This window comes from Etheostoma spectabile, chromosome 11, assembly GCF_008692095.1.
Source record: "Etheostoma spectabile isolate EspeVRDwgs_2016 chromosome 11, UIUC_Espe_1.0, whole genome shotgun sequence".
NCBI lineage: Eukaryota > Metazoa > Chordata > Actinopteri > Perciformes > Percidae > Etheostoma > Etheostoma spectabile.
In genome coordinates this window covers 1,297,810-1,317,601 of record NC_045743.1, presented here as the reverse complement: position 1 = coordinate 1,317,601, position 19,792 = coordinate 1,297,810, and the positions used below count along the sequence as shown (strand labels likewise).

The window sequence follows — 19,792 nt, the reverse complement described above, 5'->3', positions numbered from 1 at the left end:
ATATCTGCTAACTGATTTAACTGTTTCTCCAAAATGCAGTTGAGGAAGATGTTTTTTTCATGTCAGTTTCCGTACTGTACTAGCTTTCGTAAAATGTAATCTCTACAATACTGGACCTTATATCACCATCGCTTGTCGTGTGTTATTGCTTACATTAACAAGCTTGAAGACCAAGTGTTATGGAAAATCCAAATGGACTTTACAAAGTGATATCATAAGCATGAATTGACTACATGAACTGGCAATAGTTCATATAATCACTAACTAAACACCAATTTAACATATACAGTATCCCTGTGTCAAATAGCAGACTCAAAGATACTAGGTGATACACAAAACATATGACATATGACAAACATATGCTGACTCATACCCACCCACCCACACACACATGCCCCCCCCCCCCACACACACACACACATACACACACCAAAACATGGCTCAATAAATATGAGGACAGTTCACAGTCAGTGTTCCTTAAACCATCATCAGAGCCTTTCTGACTAATGCTGTCATTTTGTCATGGTGCCACAATCAAGACAATTAAGATCACAATTAGATCATTTATATTCTAAAAACATGACACTACAGTTATGAAATGACAAAGACAAAACAGAACAAACAAAGCAAACAACCAACTTAATAGTTGTTAATCTCCTTTCTTCAAAGAACTTTGATGTGCATTCATTTTGTAACTCTACACAATTACACATTTGCTCCTGAAACCTATTCTACGTGGACGTGTTTTAGACATTTTGGTTTTATTCCGGCGTTTTTTTGTGATCAAATTGTTATTTTTATATTCAGAAAAAAAATGTAAACATAAGATTCACAAACAATTACAAACACGCGGGGACATAGGAATGCGTCCCAAGGCACAAAATCACAGAGAGGAAAAACGGTAGGGAGGGAGACAAAACAACAAATGCAGAAACAGACACACACACAGACAGACACAAGACAAGGGACCAATCACACGCACAAACAAAAGAAAAGGCTACAGCATTGCCTTCAAGGACTCAGCAAGGCTGTGTCAAGTCTCCAAAGTCTTCCCTTGGGCTATGGTTTTATTCCATTGATAGCTAATAGATTGTTACGACGGTACTACACACCACACATTGCTGTATGTGTTCACCAAACCAGCAGGTTGCTGTGTAAACAAAATACTCAAATATAATAGCTGTTATATTGTGTTGGCAACACATACAGAGCAGAGCAAGCTTATTGAAACTACATGACAAAACAAAAAGTTCAAAATTCAATCTCTTTCAGATCTCACTGCCAGGATTCCACATGTATTACCAGTCAAAAATTATGAATTTTATTTGTGTTTGATGAAAGTGATCCAAGGCACACAACTCATGAAAGACCGTAGAAATGAAGACTCACCAGGAGCTCCCTGCAAACATTAATTTCTGGCAGAAATATTCAGCCACTGGAAAACACCCATTTAGATCACCTGCGGGTTACCTTTTGGATATAGAAACAAACCACTTCACTGAAGAAACACAGAGAAAAAGATAAGGACAGAGAGAGGACACATGCTGTTAAACACACCACAAATTGGCTGTCTCCATCCGACTGCCCAGTGTTTTATGTCTTGTTTATCCCTCTCACTGCGGAGCACAAGCGTCTCTTTGTCATTTATGCAGCCCTTAATGAATCGGAGCACATCTTCAGCAAAGTCAAAGACGTGTGGGCATAGCCCACCATCACCGCTGTTTGTAAATGGCCAAGGGTGTCTGGGCATCATGCCAGCAGGGGCATGCTATCAAAGCAGCAAGGGGCATTGAGGGTGGCTGGGGCGGGTTATTGTCGGACACACAGGACAGTCAGAAGGGGTTGTGAGCACAGAGCTAAAGCTAAGAGAGGTGGCTATGTAGTTCCTATGTAGATTGGTTGCAATTCTGATCTGGAGCTATTTTCCATGGTTAGAGCTAATTTCCTTAGTTCCAAGTACAGATACTGGATATTATGATTCCCAATTTGTGGCAAACAGATTAATAAACCCCCTCTTCTGTTTCAACACGACAATGCTCCTGTGCACCACGACCTAAAAAGAAATGGCTTTCCCAGTTTGGTGTGGAAGAAGTTGACTGGTGTGCACAGAGCCCTGACTTTAACCCTATGACACCTGGAATGCTGACTGCAAGCCAGACCTTATCACCCGGCATCAGTGATGGACCTCACTCCTGCTTTAGTGGCTGAATGGGAGCAAATCTCTGCAGTCAGGTACCAAGATAAAATTCCTCCAGAAGTATGGAGGCTGTAACAGCAGCAGATTAACGCCAATGGTTTTGCGGATAAGATGTTCAAAATTCACACATGGCGTAATATTTTGGTGTCTACGTACTTTGTTTGACCATCTCATGTGTATTTTTAAAAACATTAAACACTTTCTTTAAGTGTATGATTTTGAGTATTGTCAAAGCTAAAAACAAAATAATGCCAACAATAAATGAAGAAAGACAAATGAAGTAAATACAAGATTTGTGATATTTTCAAGCAACTGCAGCTTTGCTACTTTCTGTTCAATATAACACAAGAGAGCACAGGGCAGACAAGGTCCCGTCCACACATAAACGGAGACATCTGCATGTAATGGCAGCTTTTGAGATGTGCCAGCATGCTATCTCACTTCCAAACCTTCAGTCAAGAATTTCAGCCTTCCAAATCCTCAGTACAAGTGTCTGCAACGTGAAAGTTGCTGAGCAGTGTTTGAGCGAGCTGTGAGAAAAGTATTTCTCTCCTGTTGTCTTCTCACTCTTCCCCGAGGGCATCGTAATTCACTGGAGCCAAAATGAGAAGCGAAACCAAGAGTGCTGCAGCAAATGAGAGTGCAGCATGTGTCTAAAATAACACACATAACTGCCTGTTTGACCCTGTGGTAATTAGTAGTGCTATTGCAATGTTGTGACATAAGTATTCAGCTACCTAGCTTCATCAAACAGCCTTACATCCAGCTGTCGTGTCACTAAATAAGGTAAATAAAGTCTTGTGGTTTCTGAATCCATTTAAGATATCCATATTGACCTAAGATAAAGCAACCACTCATGTGTAACTGTTTTTTTTTTATTACATTCCTGCTTTTTAGCCTCTTTTAGATCATTGTTTTGGTTTTGATGCTCATACTATATAGTTTCATGATCTAGAACCAGATATTTTTCTCAGGAGATAGTGGTGACCAAATAAGAGCTAAAAGTAGAGTGAAGATTTGGTTGAAAATGTTGCTTTGGGTCAGCTGGATTGATAATCGAACAGCGGGTTTCTAACACATTCCCTGTATCTTTAATTAGGTGAGAATTAGTCTCACTTTGTCAGACCTTCCGCCAACGCCACGCTGCGGAGGAGGGTCTTGCTAGTTCACACAGCATTCCGTGATAGGAGAAAAAGTGCTTTGGTTTATTGGCATTTTTTAAACCAATCACAATCATTATGGGTGGTGCTAAGCACCAGGAAAAGCTGCTGCAAAATAGCCTCGGGAAGGAACTTTTTATGGTGAAAGTTCTGTTAGTCCTGCAACAGAAAACTCAGATTGGACAGATAGTGTAGCTAGCTGTCTGGATTTACCCTGCAGAGATCTGAGGAGCAGTTAACCATAGTCCTCAGAAATCCACCAGAGTTGAAAATGCCAACACAAAGGAAGCCCAAGGAAACAGATATCCGGCCTAAATGATTTAAATCAGGACAAATTTCCAATCCCGTCGAGGATATAGACTAGGCTGGTATATACAAGGTGTAATCTTATTATAAAGTTCTTTGGCTCTCAAGTGTTTAAATGGAAATGCAAATTAATTCTATTTTTAATAAAACAAGATATGCCGTATTTAAAATGTTCCCATAGCACCGCCCTCTGTGGTTGGGGTCAGGCTTTAGGTAACAGTAAGATATGGTTAGCTGTGGCAGAGATACAGCAGACAAGGTATTAAGCATTTGATGAGTCTCTTTTCATCTTTGAGAATTGCTCATGTTGAAGGACAATGTTGATGTTCTATTTAGTTTTTATATATTTTTTTTTTCATTTGCCGCTGAGTGATTAATCTCTCAGTTAATTTTCAAACATAAAACACATCTTTACTTGTTATATCCTGACTGGCTTTCCAAACACCTACTTTCTGAGATGACACCTGAGCCTCCTCCATTCACTGAAGGACGATGTGATTGACGATTCCAAAAAGAAAATTGTCATTTTGATGACACTGTAGGTTCAGGGTGAGTATTGGGACCTCAGCTTTAGTTTTAAAAAGGGTTTGACTAAAGCTGCTTTCGTGGTGGGTGATGAATGGGGCTGCTAGCCAACACTAGCAAAAGCAATCTGCTGTGAGCGGGGGTGGACATTTACTCTGCCATCAAACATCCAGCAGCTGATTTACACATTGCTGAAAGTGCTCCAATTCCTTCCCATCGAAGCTACCTGTGGCTCTTCAGTATTTTGTGTAAAGGAATAGGAAAAGAGGCCGTCACACTTATTCCACTGAGGACAGGGGAAGAAGCTAGACAGGTGTGTGGGGAAAAAAATAACAAGGTAATGTTACCTTCTGTAGTTGAATGAATACACAAAGCTCTGTGTGTATGCCTGTAGCTCAGTCATCATGTCTTTACTAAGTCTTACACCAGAATCTCATAGTTTGGGAGCTTTGAGCTCCTTTGGGCTGCTTATCAACATAAGACGGGAGGGGCAGAGGGTCAAGTCACAGAGAGCAAAGAGTGTTTGAAGGTGGTGGGCAGGAGCACCAGGTGAAGAGTAAGAGGCTTTTTTCCCTCTGAGGATGAGCTGCAGTACATGTACTCACACACACTATGCACTATAGCAGTCCAACAGAGGCTCCTTTCAGCTGCAGTGTTATGGGGGAGCAGGGGAGGGAAAGTGCACTGAAGTGCAAAGACCCAGGCAATGACCAAGATCCCCAAAAGCAGCTATAATGGACCTTGAGATAGAGGTGGGGAACATGAAAGAAGAAGAGTTATTGTGGCAATGCTTTGAGGTTGCTTCTTTATACAAAAGTGTATCCAACATGAAGGGAGAATAAGGTATGTACATGTGTGTATGGTTGTATGTGCAAGTAGCAGACTATCCAAGAAGCAGAATATCCAAATGCAATAGGTGATGCCTGCATGGTGCATACTGTAAGTTTCCCATCACCCATAACCCTGCTGGCCAAATATATAGACACTGTGTGTCTTTGTTGGGGGAGCAGGGGGTGGACAGTGGAACGAGGAAGCATGGTTGGCTGCTTATCTCTATCATGCAGACGTTTGTCCTCTGGTCTTCCATCACTTCACTTCCTTGTTAACAGGCTGCAGGGAAACCGGGGGAACACGTGACTCTCAACCGTTAACAACTAGCCGCTCCCCCCACGCCACCTGAAAGCCACCTCGGCTTCTTTGATGTCTCGGAATAAGAGGTGAGCGGTAGATGGGGATGCTGAGACAAATGCGCTTCCATTAATCAGCTGGATAGCAAGGATTGATTTTAGGAGACACACAGGTGAATCTCATTTCCTTCTTGGCTTAATCCAACATTTCAATTTACTCCAGCTTTCGTCCGCCAAGTCAGAAAGTAATAGATTTTTGTGTAATAAATAATTCAAATGATTGTGATTAAAGTCCTTTGCTTTCTCGTGCTAGTGAGACGCTGTGTTGGTTGGGGGCCGATATGCTTAACACTGATGGTGACGACCGGGCCCTGAGAGTCGACTGTCTCTGTTTCTGCCAGGACATTAATCACTGTCACACTCCTCTCTTTCTCTGTCAGCCTAAGTCTGAAACAGACCCTCCTGCCCCTGCCGAGAGCCACTTCTATCGTCATAGTTACCAAAACCAACCAAACTCAGCGGTGCTCAGGAGGTTGTGGGGCTCAAAAATGTGTTTACGATTGAACATTTGAAGCTTGAGGGGGCAGAACTTATAAGCTTCAAACTTTTTATTCCACTATGTTGACTTACACAACCCAGTCTCACATAATAACGTATCCTGACTACGTTGTTCCAAAGTGAGCTGTAGGCTCCTTTCTGGAGTAGAGGCATGCAAGGGGATGGTGCTGCAAGAGGAGCTTTAATCAAGAGCTCATTAGTTAACTGGTGCTGAACATGGAGAACATATACGACCACACATCTACAAAAAGAGTCTATCGGCAAACACTCAGTGCAGACCCTTCAGTATAAGACCTTTGTCCGCATTTGATGTTTGAGAGCTGCAGTGCACCATAAAAAGGATGCTCTGTCTGTCCCCAGGGACACGTCTGAGAAATGGGTAAAACAAATGTTTAAGTCAACACAGTCTCATAGAAAAAGGTACCATGACTACATTGGTCCAAAGTGCAATAACGTAGAGGGGTTACAATAACCCCTCTAATTGAATTGTATGACTGTTACATTTTTTCTGCCTATTCGTTTACTATTGTTTTGCGTCCACGTCACGTGACTTTCAAGATTCCGGCCATGAGAACAAAAAACATGGCAGACGTTTCTCTCATTTTTAGTGAAAAAAAATCAATATATTGAGTTAGTTTTGGTATAAAAATGCGTTTTGATTACATTTCTAGCAAGAAGTACAGTATGTATTTTATTTTCATAATATTCACCTAGTGAATGTCCATATTCATTCCCTTGCTTATTGCTGCAAAGATTTTTCAGATATCGCCAGAATAATGTGAAATTGACACTTTTTGGTTGCTATGGACGCTGCTAGAACAGATGTGGCCCCAGATTCCACGTAGGACTCCCTTGCGATTTCGCTTCATCTGGCGGATCAAACCCTCGCCCACCACATGCATTGCGTCTGAGGTTGATTTGCTGATCAACACATTATTCAGTGGCAGCAGGAGAAACTAATTTTGACAAATTGACGAGTTGCGTAATCCTTCTATCACGAAAAAGGTAGTTTTTAAATCTCAGGTTATATAGGCTGTTTTACATTTTACACAAACCCTGGTTTACTCCAACAAACATGCTGGATGAAGTTTCGGTTAATAGAAACCAAACCCTCACTGTTTAGTTTTTGGTTTCGATTACTCTAATAACTAATTCTGCTTTTTAGATTGCATGTCACCAATTGTTCCTCCCCGCTGTGACTGCTCCACCGGGCAAACAAGCTTCTTCCAAGGGAAAGCCAGTTACTTTAATTGGAATGAATCGTAACTTTTATTTTTTATTTCTTCGTATCTGAAATTTCAGGAAGATACAACCTCTTCCTTCCGTCTTGTGGAAAAACCTTGCCAGTCACCATAAGTGGTTGAAAGTGGTTACTGGCCAGCCACTGTCAATATTAAGACCTTGTACATGGTGGACTTGCTCACCACATATGAGGATCTAAAAATCATTGCCCTAGGGATGTCTAGACAAGCTTTTGTCAGCATGCTCAAGGGTCGAGTAACTATAATCAAGAGCTCATTTGTTCTTGGTACAGCACGGGTGCTGAACATGGAAAACATACAGTATACGACCACCACCATCTATAAAATGAGTCTATCAGCAATCACTCAGTGCAGACCCTTCAGTATAAGACCTTTGTCCGCATTTGATGTTTGAGAGCTGCAGTGCACCATAAAAAGGTTGCTCTGTCTGCCCCAAGGGACAAGTCTGAGAAATGGGTAAAACAAATGTTTAAGTCAACACAGTCTCATAGAAAAAGGTACCCCTGACTACGTTGGTCCAAAGAGCAATAACGTAGAGGGGTTACAACATTGGCCCTTGAATTGTATGACTTTAAAAACAATTCTGCCTATTCGTTTCCTATTTTTTTGCATCCACATTATGTGACAGGCTTTTGTCAGCATGCTCGAGGGTCGAACAAAACTCTTCGGGAGAGTGAGTAGATTCATCATTTAAGTTATCTTGTTTGGATCACCTTTTAAATAACCAATTAATTCTTAGGACTTGTTCTTACAATCCCCAAAGTTTCAGCACACATTTATTTACTGAGTCCTTTTTTCATCATGACCATGGTCTGAAGCCAAACTTCAAAACAGTTACTTTTTTTTTCTTCACTTTTGCTCTCAGAGTGGTAACATACAGTATGTGAGCACACAATGCAGAGGGTCGTCCTCGAATGGGCTTATGCCAAATTTGAGGTTGACAAGCTGTCTCAGGTCCAGCATTTTCATTGCCCTGCATGCACATCCTCTATGTTGGCAGTTGCAGTGGATGGGAACCGCAATTTATATCGTTTCAGACTGAGTGCAATATCCAAATATTTCCAATATGTCTGCAATAAGTGCAGAGATGTCCTGATCTATCACTTTTGTCCTCTATTTTGAGAAAAACGTGATTGTTTAAAATAGATTCTGAAAATGTTTTCACAAGTTTTCAAATGATAATGAAACTTGTGATGCAAAAATGATCAGACAGCATCTGTCACAATAATCATAACACATACTGTACATGCATGTTGTGAAGCCTTCTTTTGTATGGTGCTTTTGTGTAGTCATCGTGTGAGTGCACGCTTGTTTTGTGTTTCTCATTGTAGGTGGAAATAAGCAAAGGCATCAACTGAGAAGAAAGATTGCTGTTGAGAAGAAAGCCTTGGAGGTTGCCATCAATGACCACAATGCTACTGTGGGGAAAGTTAAAAACTTTCTCCTCCCAATGAACTCCTGGCTGTGGACGACTACTCCTGGCCATGGGAATGTGAGTACTTCCTCTGAAATGCACTGACAAATTGTTTGTTGCACACAATGCACATATGGAATCTGGGGTTCTATCTCATCCTGTCAGGGTTTATTTCTGTATAGTAGTAGTACAGCATGCAAAACATCTTCCGTCCCATTATTTTTATAGGAGGTTGTAAAATAACACTTTGATGTAATGTTTTGCAGGTCATGGTGATATTGAGAGTAATTCTTTTTTGACAAGGTGATGCTGCTGGCTAGACTGAAAGAAGAAGAAGTTATTGTGGTTCGGAAAGTCAAGCAGCACATGCAATCGGCCAGAATCTTGAAAGTCACGTGACGTGGACGCAAAACAATATGAAACGAATAGGCAGAAAAAATGTAACAATCTTACAATTCAAGGGCCTTTACTGTAAGCCCTCTAAGTTATTGCACTTTGGACCAACATAGTAGGGTAACTTTTTCTATGAGATTGTGTTGACTTAAACATTTGTTTTACCCATTTCTCAGACTTGTCCCTGGTGACAGACAGAGCAACCAAAGACAAAGGTCTTACACTGAAGGGTGTTTGCCGATAGACTCATTTTACACACGTCTGGTCGTATATGTTCTCCATTTTTAGCACCAGTTAACTAATGAGCTCTTGATTAAAGCTACTCTTGCAGCACCATCCCCTTGCATGCCTCAACTCCAGAAACGAGCCTACAGCTGGCATGCAACATGAATCACAAATCAGCACGTTTTGGTGGAGAAAAACTCCAGTCTGTCTATTGGCTTAAGACCAAGAGATTTCTGGCAAGAGTCAAACAAAAAGGTCAAAAGATGGAGTAGAATAATTTCTCTTGAATGTCTGGCAGGTTAAGCTGGAGTAGAGCTAGGTGCTCATTGCTACCCTGGTCAAATAGGAAAAGCTATCAAACGCAGACGCTGCATAATAGCCTGGTCTTATTCTCTGTGAGAATTTTGAGATGTTTTGGCATCTGAGATGTGAAAGGCCTATAGCTGCCACACAACAGAATATGTGGTTTCTTTTATTGCTTCCCTTTGTTACTCATTTCTCAATTCAGAACCACGCTGTGTCTTGTACACATTCTTAACGCTGTTTTCCCCGAGAAAGAGACCAGAAGCCTTGAAAGCAGATTGCTGGTGATTAGCTTGGATTGGGAAAAATCTAGAACACAGTGTGAATGGCATTTGAAAGATGATATTATCCGGTCAGCATGATAGCATGTTTCATGAAATATATTCAAAAAGTGAACATGAGATGACAAAATATTTTCCAGATTCCAGTCTGGTAGCTGAGGAGATGTAATTGTCCAACATGCAGGCTTTGTGTCTTAGGGTCAGGGCCAGTAATAACACATGCAGGATGAAACATTTCGATTTTAACAGGGGAAGATGAAATTGTCAAAGAGGAAGGAAGGTAATAAGAAAAGATAAATAAAAGCGGAACGATAAAGCAACCACCAGAAACCAGAAAACAGCACCAGCAGTGTCTGTATATCCGTGTACTGCAGTGTATTTAATTTCTTCCAGCTGCAACACATGTCACTGGCCCCATCCATGTTGTGTTCCTGAGTAGTTCAAATGCTTATTGTGATGAACTATCTGCTCTGCTCTTTATTGGGGAGTGATGACCGGTGTCGCAGACCTACGCGACACATTTTGCATCATTTGGCTGATGGTGGCAGACCTCCGCTGCTCTGGTCTATGGGAGGCTCTGTGCACTGGCACCACAAAGGGCAGCAAACCATTCATCCAAACACATTGCCAACACTGCCTTTACGCAGAGCTGAAATTAAATCAAACGTATCTCCTTAACTGTTATTAAACATAATTAAACAATTCAGAGTTAAGCTTACATTGGGAAGAAAATCCCAATGTATTTTCTTGAAAATTATTGTTACAATTAGCATTATCATTATCAGTTTTAGGTCATATGGCCAGGTCTTGCAACGCAAAACTTGACAGGCTTCAGAGGATATCTATGAAAAACAAGAGAACATGGAAAAAAACCTTAATGGGAATGTCTCTCCTCAGTCACCCTCTACTATCCAGTCAATTTAGCTATAGCATTGTATTTCCAGCCAACATCTCATAACTGCTCTCATCATATTTAGTGCTGCAAAATCCTTAGGCTCATTCTGAAAATAACAGTCTGACATGTGGTTGTCCAATTACACGTGGCCTACGGGGATGGTGGGTTGTGGGTAACAGTAAAAGCAGAGACCAGCTGCCTGCTATTGCTAACTGCTGATTTCCCAGCCATTACTGCAAATATGGAAAACCAACGCAGACACACATATGCACACATGGACACAAACACATGGATATGCAAACTAACAAACAGGCACATTCACAAACAGCAGACTGCTGACCAGCAAAGATGCATGTGCTGGGCTCTCTAATGAGCCAGTCATACGACCTATCAGAAGCAGTTCATCAAATTCTGCTACGGGAAACAAACCAATGCTAATAAAACTTTAGGTAAACACATCAGGGACTCTGATCCCCACTGGTATTGTTCATATGATAAACTGAAGCATGCCAGCCTCTAATGCGAAATAATCCCAAACACAATAGAAAAAGTGGTAAGACATATTATGAAGTCAGTATTTTTCCTTGCAGTGTGTAAATACAAAGTAAGATAAATACCACAGGAATTTCCAATGTGTCCTAATCCATGCCTTGTTTGGAGGGCTTACTGCAAACCTATTACTTCACAGAGTACAGACTCAAAACAGGAGCTCTCGTCCTGTAACTCTATTTGGAAGAGATAAAACCATTTTATAAGGTATGGCAGGGTAAAATGAGCCTTATTCCATTAGGAAGGTTCCTTAAAGCAGAGCACAATGGGGCTTTTCAAAGTAAAATCTGAAACCAAGAGATACCTGAGAGGAATACTGAGGATTTAAAACACAAGTAATAGTTTTATGAAGGTACGTACCAACGCTTGTGCACTTTACACAGTGGTTTCCATGGAACGCTATCAAATGCATTCCATACAGTGTATATGATAGAGGTATGCCATGCAACATAATGTTTAGAAATACTAGTATTATGTCAGAACAGGACTTCTGTCACGCTAAAAATTGTAATTTTACCCTTACACATGACTTGTTTGATTTTGTGCTGTCAAACATTTTATTGGTGGCAGGTTTGAGTGAATGTACACCGTTTTCACTTAACATATTGTACCAATTTGATATAATAGCAAGAGGTATTGAATTGAATTTCAATATCATAGTTTGATGCTGGAAAGCACAACATGAAACTAGTTCACTATATTACAAAATCCAGCCCACAGAGCCAGTGGTTCAGAGTGGTGTTAAAGCAGTGGAGCAGGGACAATGTTTCCACCGTCCCCACAATGGACTCAACTCCCATCTTCAAACCCACCGGGTCACATCAAGCCCTGAATAAGCTCCCTTCCTAAAGCTTCTAGGGGTCTCAACCATGCGTCCAGAGCATCAATGGGAATAGTGTTCCTCCCCCCACAATGGCCAAATCAACTGTGGGAGCACATTCTCCTCCTCTCGCGTCCCTTTTATTCTCGCCCTGTTCAGACCTTGCTGGGGTTGAACAGAGGAGGGACGGGAGAGAAAAGGCACATGCCTTCACGTCTGCTTCGCACGCAAACAAAGGGAAAAATCAAATTGCTCAGACATGCACGCATGCGCACATCCATGTATGAGCGCATGCTTGCACACAACCCACACTCACACACACCTCTTATACTACCAAGAGGGATAACAATGAGAATGTGTGAGAAGAAGGAAAATACTGAATAGTTTGCCACTTTGAGGAAAACACCTTCAGTCCTTCAAATGACCAATAGGAGAAATGCCACTTAGTAGTGTACTCATGATGATTTTCAGCAGTCAGTGCAAGTTTGAGCATTATGTGCAATGACAGGACACCCTTTTTATCTCTATGCACCCCGTTTGTAAAGGTAGGCCTATTGTAATAGCAACACAGGAAAAGGGAGGGCAAACAGTGATGATAACGTTTCAGTTACAAATTAAGACTGTTGGGTCGCATCAAGCATTAATTAGCAAGGTTGCTGACAGAGTGCAGAGACGCTGCAGCCATATCGGATTTCGCAGACGACTGGGTTGTGCTTTGAGGCAGAGAGAGGCCAGGTTACAAACAGACACTGAAAGCAAAGGCCATGGCAAGTGCACTCTGCATTCAGAAACAATGAGATCCTGGGAGGCTGGGGGGACCCAGACAGAGATCGTGGATTATTCATTTCCACTGACTGGCTGAGACTGCACCACGCAGACCGCTGGCCTCCCTCTGCTAACGGCTCAAACTGTCTGGTTATCACAAGCACACGTTTTCCCTCAAACCTAACCCCTCATGAACAAAAGACTGAACTAAGGTCGATGGCAGATTCTCATCAGGGTGTTGTTGGACTGAAGCAAAGTATCTGTCAGGCTACAGTTTGTTGCTGACAACAAAACTGGCCACAGAATACTCACATTAACATAAACAAAAATCAATCCCAAACACAAATTTGCACATTTCTGCAGAAGTTGGAGAATATCTGAGGAATGCTTTAATTTCCAACTAGAAATGTGCACTCAGTAGAGTGTAGATCTCAGCCAGGTGAAGAGATGAACCTCATTCAATGGTCCTTCCTTCACTCAAGATAACAGCGAAAATAACAAAAACTGGAATTTATTCATCTTGTATCGTTTAGAGGATCATAACATCTGCCGATACTCTGGTTCAAATTTTTCAATGGGGGTCAGTACTTGGGCCACGACAAAGGCCAAAATGTGGCCTGCAACAGACTAGGCTTGTTTTAAGCCTTGCTGATATCCGGAAATGCAATTTGCCAGGTAATTTGCTTTTGATTACTTGTGGGTCCTTTACCGGCCTGTTAAGAGGATTGAGGAGTCAGCTGTTAATGACGGTATAAAACAAAGCAATCAATAAAATGTTTTTTTTTCTAAAAGTGTTAAATCCCTGGAACCATGGAAGCCTACAGTCATAAATACGCACAAAAAAATATGAGACGGATGAGTTCAGTAGAATGTGAGATCAAATGTGGACAGACAGACACACACACACACACACACACACACACATGACCAAATGCATAATTTACTCCAGGCTTATGCCAGAGATAATAAAATGAGGTGTACTGAGACGCAGAACCTCAATCGACTTCGGAGACTGTGTGAATGTAAAATGCCAACATTTATGTCAGCATGTATGGAACAGCATAATCACAATCAGGTGACAAGGCAGCAGAGCTTTGTATTCCGGGTATGAAGAGACCACAGTGCATATTGATGACAGGGCAGCCACAAATCACAGTGGCACAAACTGTGATTTCAAATCTGCCATTATGTTTACATAACAGAGATCAACAGACACTCAATGTGGCTGCAGTCTTCTGACTATATAGACACTTTAAGCTTGAAACATCTTAACAAAAATGCAATATGTTTTCTGCTCTCTCTGCATGCAGACAGCTTTTGTTTTTCCTCAGTGTGCCCTGACCTAATTACCATGTGAATCCTGCTCAAGAAGGACACTTTAAAAGGCTAAAATCTCCCCCCTTCCCTTTCACATACCAGGCTCAGGGAATGTGTAAAAAGGGAGCAAAATCAAGATCAACGGTCAGAAGAGCATGTCTCAGCTAGCCATACACTGCCTCACAGCTGTTCAAAGAGCATCCTTTCTGGGGTTTTAAGGCGTGGAAATGCATTTTTGTTGTGAATGCATGAGGTGTTACAGCGCATAAATGAACTGAAGTCTGGTTCCCTATGAGCAGCGACAGATGTCCTGGAGTGCTTGTTTGACGTGCATGAAAAGCCAAGCAGCATGACACAGAATGACAGGCTACCAGCAGAAATATTGTGCTGTAGATGTCCTCCTTGGTTTGGGTTTGTGAAAAGCTGCACCTTGAAATGACAAAACAGTCTCTCAACTTTGGGATACTAATTTTCTAGTTGTATAGACCTGAAGATATGTGAAGAGTGTTACCTCAGACCAGAGATGGGATGTAGGTACTGTACTTAAGTAGATTTTTTTCAGATATTTTTACTTTACTTTTTATCTTTTGGCAACTTTTTACTTTTACTCCTGACACTTTAACATAAATATCAGTACTTTCTACTCCTTCCATTTTACAAATTTGGCTCATTTTGTACAAAAGGTCGTCTATCAGGTGTGATTGTGAGAGCATTTTGGAGAATAGCGCGGACACGCGCCTCTCATCGCGAGAAGGCGCCCAGCTACACGGAGAAAAAAGTGGGAAAAAAGAAAAAGAGACTATCTGTCCGGAGAATAATCAGTTGAGATTGAGTGTATGCGTCTTTGAAAACTGTAAATCGTATGACTTATGTTGTCAGTTCGTTTAAATCTGTTGTTGCATTGGTCTGCAGTTCAGGCAAATTTAAAGTTAGCAAGCCAGTGCTTTTATTGTTTGTGTTCTTCACCTGTTGATTGAATATAATGGCAATTGTTTAACGCCCTTGCTCATGTTTGTATTCTAGGTGCATTATTTACATGCTACAGATACGCTGCATTAATATAATGTACTTAATAGTGGGTTTATTGTTATTATTTACTAGCATATATAGGATTCCTATGCATTGTGTATGGTAGGTTTTACAATGTTATTTATTTATTTTATTACTACAAACAAACACACAGCCATAGCAGAGCCACACCCATGCCCATTTTGGTACTGTTGCTTGATAGTAATAAAGCATCAAAAGAGAGAAGTTGTCTCCGTCTGTGTTTTAACAGACACACCTGGAGCCAAATTGGAAACCAGAATCAGCTTTAAATCCAGTCCTAATCTAGCCCTTACTAACAAGTTTCAAATAATTTTCCTGGAGTTACCGTCATTATCGTTTGCGTCATCAATACCAAATTGTATCTTATTGAATGGGAATATACACAGACTTCTCATAGAATCACAATTGAATTCATATCTTGCTACTCGGTCACAATCTTAATAACCTGGAGTCCCAGTCTCTGTCACAATAAATAAGCTTTATGTTTTAGGTCTATTGGCAGACAGCCATTTAAAATGTAGCCACTGACATATAAAGAATAAAGAGCCTTTTTTTCATGTCCACTGAAGTTTCTCAGCGTCTATCTAGTAACATCTGTCTGGTCCAGGGAGCTTTGTCATTCGCAAGGCTACTTTTACTTTTATACTTTAAGTAAATTTCCAAGCCTCTACTTTGTTACTTTTACTTGAGTAAAGAAGTTAAATCAGTACTTCTACTTTCACCAGAGTATTTTTTAACACAAGTATCTGTACTTCTACTTGAGTACGGGAAGTGAGTACTTTTGCCATCCCTGCCTCGGACCAGACTAAATCATATGTTATCTTTATCCGTTGTCTGTAATCTCTTCAGACACACACACACTCACACACATACTCATACACAGACATCAACACTCACACATAATGGAGTTCAGGCCCTACTGAACATGGTGTTGTTTTCTTTTTTCTTGGAGAGGTAATATCAGATGGAGGAGAGGTGAGATCAAGTTCTCCAGACATTAAACTTTCATATCCGTTTGTCCCCTCTCAAATGATGCCCGACAACAGGAATAATCCACGTGGCAAAGTTTAAATATGCGTCATTAAAATTTTGATGAAGAAGCTGCCGGCTCATCGAGTACTCCACGTCTACCATATTAGTTAATGAAAATGAATTATTTATGTCGACATCAGATGCCACGAAGAACAAACTTCTACGTATAATCCAAAACACTTTCACTGTAACTACATTAGACATCAAGGAGAGACGGAGCAATAGAAAGCAGGGGACAGTGAACAGAGAGGTTTAAGAGGAGTTGGGGTGGGGGGGGGATTGTCATTCCAGTTTTAGATCTCTTTTGCTCTGCTGGTCTGGTTCCCCCCACCAGGGCCTGTCAAGAGCCCTCATAAGTTCATCAAAGATGAAAACCTGTTTTCCATTTGAAAGGACTGACCCAGGATACTAAAACAGTTCTTCAAATAATAAAGGCATTAATCATCCATTAGACAAGCGTGGGCCTGATAAAACATGTAGGAATATATGAATATCAATCAAACGAGGGATAAGATATGGGACTTTCACACGTGTTGATGAGCATAATAAAGAGCCGTGCCAACTGCTGTTTTGAATTCCAGACAGGGAGAATTAGGATGTTTATGAAAACAGGACAAAATAAAACAGGATTATGTGCTATGGTTGTGTGCAATTATTAGTCTACTGGCGGAATACTACTGCAGCAAAGTAACATGAATATTTGATTAATTTGTTTACTAATTATAGTTATCGAAGGATTTTGGGACAGCAATATAAACATGTTCTGCCCGTGTCACGTTTTAACAAGAAGCAAAGTGGTTTCAAAAAAAAGAAAGAAAGAAAAGAAGCTGAACTGCAAAACAAACTAATTATGTCATCTGACACATTTGTCACAACTCAAACCAGCCATGCTCAGTTCCATATGAGAGTCATTTGAGTGTCGAAGACTTCTGAACCACTGAGGCTTAATAAAATGAAAACAAGCAATCTCTAAAAAAGCTTGTAAAAGCCCCAGAGGTGGTGGTTACTGGTGGTGCAAAATAGCTTTAAGGTGAATAAGGTGTTTTGATTAATTTAGTCGAGTGAATGTGATATCTGTAAGCCTTGAAAATGGTTATGGACTAAATGTCTCTGAGAGCTGCTCCCAGTAAACCACCTGCAGATAAAAGCCTGTTCAAAAGTGCTTGACATTTATCACCTGAAGTAAAAAAATTAATAAAAAAAAGTCACACTTCCATTAAAGCAATGTCCTTTTTTTGTCTTCATTTGTCCAAGCTTGAATGGGTGCTGCACCTTTGCTCCAGCATAGAGACAAGCGGGTCTGCTGAACTCTGTGTTCACTGGGAGAGCAGAGCGGATAGTCTAGCTCAGGGTAAGCTAACGTTTAGAGACTGAGCAGGGACCCGCTACTATTCATATTGTAAAAAAAGTTGCATATTAAACTGGGCCTACAATAAAGTGTAGGGCGACCTAAAACCTTTATACATAGCTTTTTAGTGCACATAATAGAATACTAAGCTGTTAAAATAGTAGTCAGCATGACTTTACAAACCATCTTTTAATGTTAAACATACATGTGGCCCAGTGAATCCTTACTGTATCTGTGGATGGTTATATTAATTACTACCTTGGCAAACATATCATCAATGGGGATTTATATTTGCTAATAATATACTGGATTCATGTTAAGGAGTTTTCATTTTGGAAAAAAAACGTTATGTTAACAATAATTTGGAGGCCCACCTGCAGTGACTCTGGTCTCTGGTCTAGCACAGGATGCACCAAACTTGGCAAGGTGTTATCACAGCTGTACAGTGCTACTCAACACTGCCCTCTGTTGCTCTGCAACACTGCAGCCCGTCTCCCTCTTCAACAATGCATTTCAGAATAATTAACTTAAGATGGAAATGTCCCATTTTATCAAACTGTATTTCTTTGTTCGACATCCTGACTCTGCGAAGCATTCTGCTGGACACTTATCCCTCTTTAGAATTAAATATAAAACCGATCAGAAATGTCTCTGGGAAATTGGAAAGCAATTCATCCATGTGACAAGCTCATGAATAATGACTTTCTGCGCTGATTTTTGAGTATTTTCATGCAGAATTAGTCGCACGAACGTTTACTAGGATTTGGAAAGAATAAAAGAATCTTAAACATTGTGAATGAGCGAAAACGGCTCGGCATTCCGCGCGTAAAAGCCAATTTGCTAATTGGAATTGAGAAGCAATGAGGCCATTAGGAGCTGTCTATAAGGCGGAGGACAACATTCATAAGCCTAAGCAAAGTTGGAAAAAGGACGACAAGATGCTACACCACATATGTGCGACCCAAATTAGGTTACCACTTTGAATATAGATCATTTGAGAATAAAAACTGCATGTGAGACGCACAACACTTAGAAAATCCACTTTCCTGAGAAATCATATTAACGAAGTTTCCCCTGAAGATTATTTTCTGAAGTTCACATCTCGTCTGGATCGGGACTACAGGGCAGCGTGCAGTACAAAGTAAGTTTGAGACCGCGATAATGTGGCAGGCACAGGCAGCTCCTGCAGCCCACAAATGCTCCTCTGATCCCGGGATGAAACGTGAGTGGAAAGTAAAACTGGCATGGCATAAAGGGAACTGCTAACTGCTTTGAATAACACATGATAAACGGACACATCATCTCGCCTAAAACAGCCAAACTGGGTAAAAGCGCAGAAAAGTGTTTATCATTGAGACTATAGGCTACAAATAAAAACGCCACATTGCTCAAACACAGCTCTGACAGAAAAATCGTCCAGAGAAAGAAAAACGCACCCCACAGCATGGCTGCACATCTTATGAACAGCCAATCCGTTATTGATGGAGGATGATTTTATTTCATTTTATCTAAGCAAGTTACTCAAGCTAAAGCAGGCTATTGTGTCGGTTTAAAAATCCAGCAGCCCAATCAAAGTCGAGCCACATCCATTTCGCCTGTAGGCTACCGTGTCAATCTAAAGCGGGATTTAAGCTGGGAACTGGTGCACAACACACCTCAAAAGTGCTTTTCTACCAGTCATTCCGTGTATTTTTACCAAAGAAAAGAAAGAAAAAGTGATTTTCCTTTTACCTTAGAAGATGTTTGTATTCCCAACGTTGATGGCAATGCCAGACACAAATAAGCAGAGGAAATCAGACTTGCACTCTGACCAGGAGAGACAGAATCAAGACGGGTTCTAGTGTTGTGTCCTCAGCCGCTGCGTGCGTCCCTCTCCGAGCGACCTGCAGCAGACAACTGCGCTCTATCTCCTTGAGCGTCGGACTATACCACCGGGTTGAGGGGGGACAGGGGGACAGGGGGTTGAGGGGGGGGGGATGAGGCGCGATAGCGAGCAAATACTGGGGCTAGTTGCAAGCGCAATAGGGAGGAAGTGCGCACGGACACCCCCGGAGAGCTTGAGGAGTGTCGCAACAGCGCGTCCGTCCAGAGCCAAGGCAGGCAGTGTTTGAGAGTGAATCACAGCGTGGACCTGGGAGAGACAAAAAGGCTTCTGGGAAAGATCTGCCCTGCATGTTGTTGTCTGGGACTCCAGAGTAGGCCTACCTGGTGTTTGTCCGTGTGTGTGCGGGGGTTACCTGGCAATACAACTCCAACACAACTCCA

General features: G+C 41.3%; 1 protein-coding gene across 6 annotated transcripts in view; it reads right to left on the bottom strand.

The window, feature by feature from the left end:
* The window catches only part of sema5ba (sema domain, seven thrombospondin repeats (type 1 and type 1-like), transmembrane domain (TM) and short cytoplasmic domain, (semaphorin) 5Ba), a 165,854-nt gene extending 146,226 nt beyond the window's left edge, over window positions 1-19,628 (bottom strand). For 3 of the 6 annotated variants that reach the window (XM_032528881.1, XM_032528884.1, XM_032528882.1), the window contains exon 1: window positions 19,259-19,626. The gene's annotated coding sequence lies outside the window, so the exon portion shown is untranslated. Of the gene's footprint in view, window positions 1-19,258 lie in introns of all 6 variants that reach the window. The other 3 variants (XM_032528886.1, XM_032528885.1, XM_032528883.1) reach the window with 2 other exon arrangements.
* Window positions 19,629-19,792: the final 164 nt, after the last annotated feature.